General features: G+C 36.9%; 1 non-coding gene across 1 annotated transcript; it reads left to right on the forward strand.

The window, feature by feature from the left end:
- The first annotated feature begins 8,862 nt into the window (after nt 1-8,862).
- Nucleotides 8,863-8,978, forward strand: LOC124236549 (U5 spliceosomal RNA). Its single transcript, XR_006887781.1, has one exon. It is a non-coding gene; the product is annotated as a U5 spliceosomal RNA (small nuclear RNA).
- Nucleotides 8,979-10,048: the final 1,070 nt, after the last annotated feature.

Genomic DNA, 10,048 nt, shown 5'->3' on the forward strand with positions numbered 1-10,048 from the left:
TTTTCCAAAATGTTTCATTCTTTTTCATGCTATTGTAAGTGGAATCATTTTCTTTTTTTAAAAAAAAAAATATTTTATTGAGGTCGTATTGGCTTATAACAATGTGTAAATTTCAGGTGTATGTTATTATATTTCACTTTCTGTGTAGACTGCATTGTGTTCACCACCAATAATCTAGTTTTTATCTGTCACCGTACATAAATGCCCCTTTACCCCTTTTGCCCTCTCCTCACTCCCTTCCCCTCTGGTGACCACCAATCTGTTCTCCGTATCTACGTATTTGTTTGTTTATCTTCCGCATATGAGTCAAGTCATATGGTATTTGTCTTCCTCTGTCGGACTTATTTTGCTTAGCATAATACCCTTAATGGTCATCCATGTTGTCACAGATGGCACGATTTTGTCTTTTTTATGGCTGAGTGGTATTTCTTTGTATATCTATACCTCATCTTCTTTATGCATTCACCTATTGATGGGCAGTTGGGTTGCTTCCATATCTTGGCTTTTGTGAATAATGCTGTGACGAACATAGGGGTGCATGTATCTTTTTGAATTATTGATTTCATGTTCTTTGGATAAATACCCAGTAGTGGAATAGCTGGATCATATGGTATTTCTATTTTCAATTTTTTGAGAAATCTCCATACTGTTTTTCATAGTGGCTGCACAAGTTTGCACTCCCACCAGCAGTGTATGAGGGTTCCCTTTTCTCCACATCCTCTCCAACACTTGTTATTTCTTGTCTTATAAATTACAGCTATTCTGATGGATGTGAGGTGATATCTCATTGTAGTTTTGATTTGCATTTCCCTAATAACTAGTGATGTTGGATATCTTTTCATGTGTCTATTGGCCATCTGTATATCTTCTTTGGAAAAATGTTCATATCCTCTGCCCATTTTTTGATTAGATTGTTCATTTTTTTGTTGTAAGTCGTTTTCTTAATTTTATTTTCAGATTGTTCATTGCAAGCATATAGAAATACAATTGATTTTTGTATACTGATCTTTTATCCTGCAAACTTACCGAACTTGTTTACCAGTTTGAATAGTTCTTTGCAGATTTTTTTTAGAATTTCCTATATATTAGATCATGTCATGTGTGAACAGAGATGGTTTTACTTCTTTCTTTCCAATCTAGATATTTTTTATTTATTTTTCTTGCCTCATTGCCCTGGCTGGAACCCCCAGAACAATGAAGAATAGAAGTGGTGACAGCAGACATCTTGTCTTGTTCCTGTTCTTGCCATGAAAGCATGGATACTTTTTTTCAGTATGATGTTAATGGTGGGTTTTTCAGATACACCATTTGTCAGGATGAGGAAGTTCCCTTCTGTTCCTAGTTTGTTGAGTGCTTTTATCATGCAAGAGTGTTGGATTTGAGGGCCAGCCCCAGTGGCCTAGTGGTTAAGTTCAGCTTGCTCCACTTCAGTGGCCCAGGCCCAGTTCCCAGATGTGGACCTTCGTCGCTCTGTTAGCAGCCATATTGTGCTGCTGGCCCATATACTAAAAAGTAGAGGAAGATTGGCACAGATGTTAGCTCAGGGGGAATCTTCCTCAGCAAAAAAAAAAAAGAAAGAAAAAAAGTGTTGGATTTGACAAATACTTTTTCTGCGTCTTTTGGCATGATCTTTTATATGTTGCTGGATTTGGTTTGCTAGTATTTCGTTGAGGATTTTTGCATCCATATTCATAAAGATATTGGTCTGTAGTTTTCTTTTCTTGTGAGGTCTTTGTCTGGTTTTGATATCAGAGTAATACTGGCCTCATAGAATGAGTTGGGACGTGTACACTTCTCTTCTATTTTTTGGAAGAGTTAGTGAAGAATTGGTATTAATTCTTCTTTAAATGTTTGGTAAAATCCAGGGGTGAAGCCAGGTGAGCCTGGGCTTTTCTTTGTGGGTAGTTTTTTTTATTGTTAGTGTTACTAATTAAAACTCTTTACTTGGGGCCGGCCCCATGGCCAGGTGATTAAATTCGCACACTCCACTTTGTCGGCCCAGGGTTTCACCAGTTTGGATCCTGGGCTCAGACATGGCACCACTCATCAAGCCATGCTGAGGCAGCATCCTACACAGCAACCAGAGACACTCAACAACTAGAATATACAACTATGTACTAGGGGACTTTGGGGAAAAGAAGAATAAGAAAAAAAAAATGAAGATTAGTAACAGATGTTAGCTCAGGTGCCAATGTTTAAAAAAAAAACACTCTTCATTTGTTATAGTTCTATTAAGACTGGGTTTTTTTTGAGTCGTTTTTGATAGCTTGAGTCTTTAGGAATTTGTCTATTTTGCCTAAGTTAGCTAATTTATTGAAATACAGTTGTTTATAGAATTCCTTTAAAATTCTTGTTATTTCTGTAAGGTAGGTAGTAATGTCATTTCTCTCATTTCTGATTCTAGATATTTGAGTCTTCTTTTTTCTTGGTCAGTCTAGCTTAAAGTTTGTCAATTTGGGGGCCAGCCCCACGGCTGAGTGGTTAAGTTCATGCGCTGTATTTCAGCAGCCCAGGGTTTCACCAGTTTGGATCCTGGCACAGACCTAGCACTGCTCATCAGGCCATGCTGAAGCAGCATCCCACATGGCACAACTAGAAGGACCTACAACTAGAATATACAAGTATGTATCCAGGGGGGTTGGGGGAGAAAGGAAAAAAAGAGAGGAAAAAGAAGATTGGCAACAGATGTTAGCTCAGGTGCCAATCTATATTAAAAAAAAAGTTTGTCAATTTTGTTGATGTTTTCAAAGAACTAGCTTTTGGTTTCATTGTTTGCTCTACTATTTTCTATTCTCTATTTCATTAAGTCCTGCTCCAATCTTTTTTGTTGCCTTCCTTGCTTCAGGTTTAGTTTGCTCTTCTTTTTCAAGTGTCTTAAGGTGAAAGGTTTAGTTTATTGTTTTAAGATCTTTCTTCTTTTGTAATGTACACATTTGCACCTATAAATTTTCCTCGAAGCACTACTTTAGCTGCATCACATGAGTTTTGATATCTTGTATCTTCATTCTCATTCATCTAAAAGTATTTCCTAATTTTTCTTTTGATTACTTTTTTGACACATTGGTTAGGTAGGAGTGTGTTATTTAATTTCTACCTATTTGTGAGTTTCTCAAATTTCTTTCTGTTATTGATTTCTAATTTCATTTCATTGTGGTCAGAAGACATACTTTGTATTACTTCTATCCTGTTAAATTTATCGAGGTTTGTTTTATGGCCTAGCATATGCCTATCCTGGAGGATGCACTTGAGAAGAATGTATATTCTGCTGTTATTGAGGTGAGTGTTCTATGGATGTCCCTTAGGTCCAGTTGGTGTATAGTATTTTCAGTTCTTATATTGTTGGTTGTCTGTCTACTTGTTCTGTCCATTATTGAAAGTGGGGTACTGAAATCTCTAACTGTTATGGTTGAATTGTCTATTTCTCCATGCATTTCTGTTAGTTTTTGCTTCATGTATTTTGGTGCTTTCTTATTAGGTGCATACATATTTAAAACTATTATATCTTCCTAATGGATTGGCCTTTTAAAAATTATAAAATGTCCCTCTTACCTTTGGTAAAATTTTTTGTTTTAATGCATATTTTGTCTCATATTAGTATAGTCATTCCAGCTTTCTTGAGTTTGCTGTTTGCATGATAAATCTTTTTCCATCCTTTTACTTTCAATATATTTGTATCTTTGAATCTAGTATGCCTCCTGTAGACAGCATTTAGATGGATCTTGTTTACTTTTTTTAATCAAGTCTGACAATCTCTGTCTTTTGATTGAATTGTTTATTCCATCCACATTTAATGTTACCATTGATATACTTGATATATGTGCCATTTTACTTGTTGTTTTCTATATGTTTCATATCTTTTATGTTCCTCTATTCCTCCTTTACTGCTTTCTTTTGCATTAAATGAATATTTTATAATGTAGCATTTTAACTTCTTTAATAATTTTTTAAAATAATTTCCTCAGTTATTGGTCTAGGGCTTACCATATACACCTTAACTTATCAGAATCAACTTCAAATTTATACTAACAATTTCTGTGAGATATAGAAATGTTACTCCTATATAGTTATATTTCCTTGCCACTTTTTGTAGTATTATTGTCAGATAGATTACATCTTTAAATGTTACAAACCCTAAAATATAGTGTTATAATTACTACTTTATACAATTTTATGTCTTTTTAAAGGAGATGAGAGAAGAAAGAAAGTATATATTTATCACTTTTGTTATATTTCTTTTCTTATTTATCATTTCTAGTTCTCCATATTTATTTTTGCAGATTTGAGTTATCATCTGGAGACATTTCTTTAACCCAATACAGCTTTGCACCCACACAAACTCTATGTGCTGTTATTGACAAACATATTACATTTCTACCTGATAGGCCAACAATACATTAGATACAAATTGTATTATACAATTGCTTTTTAAATCAGTTAAGAGAAAAAAGGATAACAAATATGCATTTATTCTTTCTTTTTAATTACATAATCCTCTGGTAATTACATATTCACTGGTTCTCTTTGTTTTTTTGTGTGGACTCAAATTACCATCTGAGGTTACTTGCTTTCAGCCTGATAAACTTCCTTTAGTATTTCTCATAAGGCAGGTTTGCTAGCAACAAATTCTCTCTGTTTTTGTTTATCTGGGAATTTGTTATCATTTTTGTAAGATGGCTTAGCTGGATATAGGATTCTGGTTGGCAGTTTTTTTCTTTGAGCATTTTGAATATGTCATCCCACTGCCTTCTGGCCTCCATCATTTCTGCTGCAAAGTCAGCTGTTAATTTTATTGGCATTCCCTTGTAAGTGACAAATTGTTTTTCTCTTACTGCTTTCAAGATTCCCTCCTTGTCTTTGGCGTTCAGCAGTTTTACTGTGATGTGTCTATTTGTGGATCTCTTTGAATGTATTCCACTTGGAGTCCAATGGGCTTCCTGGATGTGTTGATGATCGTTTTTCTATAATTTAGGAAGTTTTCAGCTATTATTTCTCCAAATATTTTTCCTGCTCCTTTCTCTCTTCCCTCCTTCTGGTACTCCCATTACACGTATGTTGATGTGTTTAGCGTTGTCCCATATTTCTCTAAGGCTCTGTTAATTTTTCTTCACTGTTTTCCTCTCTGTTCTTTGGATTACATAATCTCTATCAATCAAGCTTCAAGTTTGCTAGTTCTTTCTTCTGCTAGTTTATATCTACTGTTGAGCCTCTCCAGTGAATTTTTCATTTCAGTTATTGTACTTTCCAACTCCAGCATTTCCAAGTTTCTTTTTAAATAATTTCTATGTCTTTATTGATATTCTCCATTTGAGGTACCATTGTCCTCATATCTTCCTTTACTTCTTTTTTTTTTTTTTTTTTTTAGGAAGATTAGCCTTGAGCTAACTACTGCCAATCCTCCTCTTTTTCCTGAGGAAGACTGGCCCTGAGCTAACATCCATGCCCATCTTCCTCCACTTTATACATGAGACACCTACCACAGCATGGCTTTTGCCAAGTGGTGCCATGTCCACACCCAGGATCTGAACCAGCAAACCCTGGGCCACCAAAAAGTGGAACATGCAAACTTACCACTGCACCACCAGGCCGGCCCCCTTCCTTTACTTCTTTAATCATTGTTACTTTAGTTTCTTGAACATACTTATAATGTCTACTTTGTAAGCTTTGTTAAATTCAACATCTGGTTACTTTCACAGGTAGTTTCTGTTGTCTGCTTTTTTCCCAATGTATGGGTCATACTTTCCTGTTTATTTGTATGTCTCATAATTTTTTTGTTGCAATTGCAAGTCCAGGTTGTCACCTGTGCTTCTGACCAACTGACTATAAATCAGAGCTTCCCACAACCCCCTCCTCAGATTTGATTAATTTGCTAGAACAGCTCACAGAACTCAGGAAAGCAGTTTACTTACTAGATTACGAGTTTATTATAAAAGGATATAACTCAGGAACAGCCAGATGGAAGAGATGCACAGGGCAAGATATGCAGAAAGCGGTGCAGAGCTTCCATGCTCTCTCTGGTGCAGCACACTCCCCACATCTCCACATGTTTACCAACCCTTCAGCTCTCTGAACCCAATGCTTTTTGGGTTTTTATGGAGGCTTCATTAGTTAGGTATCATTGATTGAGTCATTGGTCATTGGTGATTGACTCAACTTCCAACCTGTCTCCCCTCTCTGGAGGTGATCACGACCATCATATCAGTAGTGATAAATCATGTTGATGGTACGTACCCTTGAAGTGAGGTGATGACAACGGCAGTATACCTATGTGATCTTCCTCTCAAAATCTTCCCCTGTCTTCCCTGATCTTCCCCTGTCTAATCATGAGAGAAACATCAGACAAATCCCAATAGAGGGTCATTCTACAAACCAATCTGATCACTATGCCTCCAAACTGTCAAGGTCATCAAAACAAGGAAAATCTAAGAAACTCACAACCTACTTAGAGGAACCCAAGGAGACATGACAACTAAAGATAATGTAGTATCCTGGATAGGCTCCTTGAACAGAAAAAAGATATTAGATAAAAACTAAGGATATCTGAATAAACTATGGGCTATTGATTCCTTAATTACAGCACATGTACCATACCAACAATAACATGTTAATGATAAGGGCAACTGGATGTGGGGTATATGGGAACTCTGCACTATCTTTACAATTTTTCTGTAAATTTACAACTTTTCTAAAAAATAAAGTATATTCAAAAATACATCATTGCCCAATTGAGTTTAGGCTATGAAGGCAGGGATGATTTATCATAGAAAAATCAATGAATGTAACTTTCCACATTAATAGATTAAAACAGAATATTTATTATCTTCTCAATACCCACCCATCCTGTAAGAAAAAAAATCGCAGCAAACTAGGAACAGAATGGAACTAGCTTAATCAAAAGAGTTTCTACCAGAAACCTTTCAAGGCCCAGTGCAAAATGAAAATGCAAAGCCGTTGTGCAAAAATTATTAAGAATTTCATGAAGGTGGAGGGGAGGAAGACATTTCCTCTTCCCAAATGTGGGTTTGTCTGGCCGGAGAATGAATTAAATCCACATGAGACAGAATAGCAAGAGAAAATTAAACAAAGCTTTATGAGGAACCATGGCCCGGGGCCTTTCTTCCCGAAGTGGTTATATACCCCCAAACAGGGTGTTTCACATGTGATTGAAATGTCCCTCCCACAATAGTCACAAGATTGCCCTGTTGGCACAGCACTTGATGGACACAGCAGGTGGTGGGTCTGCTCTCTCAGAGGGCGTAGCTGGAGGCAAGTCTATTGTCTTGAGCTGGGTGGTCACAGGTGAGCGCAGCAGTCAGTTCCTAGCCTAAGGAAAGATGCTTAATCCTTAAAGAAATGCCAATGTTGGGAGGGGGAGGGAAGTCAGTTACAGGAGGTTACCAGACTAGCACAATAAAATGCAGATTTAAGTCCTTGCCTTTGGCATTCATTAAGAGTTTCTAGAGAGAAGGTCATCTCCCTTCTTCTTCCAGGTACAGAGAGGGAGGCACCTTTTACAGATAGATTTACCTTACAAATGTAAATGTCTCCTAACAAAGGGCAAGTTCCATTCCTCAGAGCCTCCTTCCCTGTCCCAGTTTATCAAAAGCAATCAGCCTCAAATAATCCTGATGCCAAAGAGACATATCTTGGGGTGGCCAATTTCAGGTCCCTACAAAGGCAGCAGTAGAACCGGGGCCTTATGAGCACTGGGCCTTATGCACCTGAACGGACTGCTTGCCCCTGAAGCCCTCCCTGTCTGCAGCAAATTTTGTCATGGTGATCCAATGGAAGCTATGATCAAAATAAGAAGAAAATATCCACTGTCATAGCTGCAGTTCAACATCTCTATCAGAGTTCCCAACCAGTTAGGTAAAACAAGAAAAAGAAATAATAAAAAGTATAAGACTTGGAAAAGAAAAAGCAAGGTTGTCACTTTCAGATGATATGCTTGTCTACATACAACACCTAATAGAATCTACAATCTGTTAGAAACAAAGAATTTAAGGTTGCTGAATGCAAGAGCAATAAGTAAAATTCAACTGCATTACTATATACCAGCAATAAGCAATTATAAATTGTAGTTTAAAAAAATCTGTACTAGCCACAAAAACTACAAGATATTAGGAGTATGGTAAATCTAACAAAAAACCTTTATGGTAAAATTATAAAACTATATTGAAAGACATTAAAGTAGACCTCAATGAAGAGGAAGATTTACAATCTTCATGAGTATGATATATATTATATATGAATATAATTAAAAAGTAACAAAATGAAATGCTGATGCCTCCCTCCCAGTTTAAGAAAAAAGATATTGCCAACACCTTTGAGACCCTCTGCGTGCCTTTCCCCAGTCACATCCCTCACTCCCCACTGCCGGTAACTACTGTCCTGAATTTTGTATTAACCATTACCTTTCTATCCTCGCAGCCTGCCCCCACCCCAGCTATCAGAAAAGTCTCTTATTTAAAAAAAAAAAATACTCAAAGTCCCAAAGTATAAATAGATAAAATCAGAATGTCTGTACTTGATCAGGTCACAGTTTAGATCCCAGACAGCCAAGCCTCAGCTTCGTCCCTCACAGGTGGCTGCAGACCAGGATTTGAATGCTATTTCCGGAGTCCAAAGGACGATTATTCAGGTCTCATTTGCATACCCATAATACACCATAATACACTGCAAACAGTATAATTGTTTTCAAGTAAAAAAAAAATTCTTTTTTACTCGACTTTTCTAAGTATGAGAATGTTGTTTTCAGAGTATTTAAATAAACTTCTGTCGGTATTAATGCTTGTGATAAATAACCACCATCAATGTACTAGGAGTTGTAGTTACCTGAAAAATGAGTTAGGGGTCCTACTCAGCATACTCTGGTTTCTCTTCAGATCGTATAAATCTTTCGCCTTTTACTAAAGATTTCCGTGGAGAGGAACAATTTTGAGTTTCAAACCAATTTTTTGAGGCCTTGTTCTAGCAAGGCTACTTATTTTGGTTTAAAAGAAGATGATTTACTTAACTGTGATTAGTATTGGTTTTATCTCATTACTCACTTGTTCTGATATTGATTTGTGTCCACTTACATGTGAAAAACCTCACTTTTAAAGGATGTTCTCCCATAGTAGCAGTGTCTATACCAATACACCAAACTGACTCTCTTCACCCCCAGTTCTGCACAGCTATATCGGCATTCAGTTTTTTGAAAGTGATACCTTATGTCCAACACAAGTTTTTGCTGCCTTGTAGTTTTACTTGGCTGGTTTTTGATGCAGCACTCTCCAGTAGAAATATATAAATTTTAGAAATGTATAGAATGTATTCTGTGTACAGAATAATATATATTAAGATTGGCACCTGAGCTAACATTTGTTGCCAATCTTTTTTCTCCTTCTCCCCAAAGCCCCTAGCACATAGTTGTATATTCTAGTTGTAGTTCCTTCTGGTTGTGCTGTGTGGGACACCACCTCAGCATGGCTTGATGAGCGGGTGCCATGTCCATGCCCAGTATCCAGGCCGGTGAAACCCTGGGCTGGGCCCGCTGAGCACTTGAACTTAACTACTTGGCCACAAGCCAGCCCGTCCAGTAGAAATATAATGGGAGGTACAGGTAGAATTTTGAATTTTATAGAAGTCCCTTTAAATAAGTAAGAGAAACAGGTGAACTTGATTTTAACAATATACTTTATTTAATCCAATAGATCCAAAATGTTATAATTTCTAGATGTAATTAATATAAATAATTATTGAGATGTTTCACATTATTTCCCCCCATACTTTATGATGAGGATTTTAGGCTGGTTAATTTTAAAACTGCAGATGAGAAGCAGGCTCCGAGGAGTGGAATTTGCTTGCCCTTTGATCAGAGACAATTGCATTTGTGAAGGAAATCTCCATGCCTCCCTCTCTGCGCCAGGAGGAAGGGGGGATGGCCTTATCTCTGGAAGCTCTTAATGGGGAAGGCAAGAACTTAAGTTGTTTACTGTCTGGCAACCTCATGTAACTGACCCCCCACCCCAAAATCCTCCTTTGTCTTTAGCTGAAGATAATATTTGAG

This window comes from Equus quagga, chromosome 2, assembly GCF_021613505.1.
Source record: "Equus quagga isolate Etosha38 chromosome 2, UCLA_HA_Equagga_1.0, whole genome shotgun sequence".
Taxonomy (NCBI): Eukaryota; Metazoa; Chordata; class Mammalia; order Perissodactyla; family Equidae; genus Equus; species Equus quagga.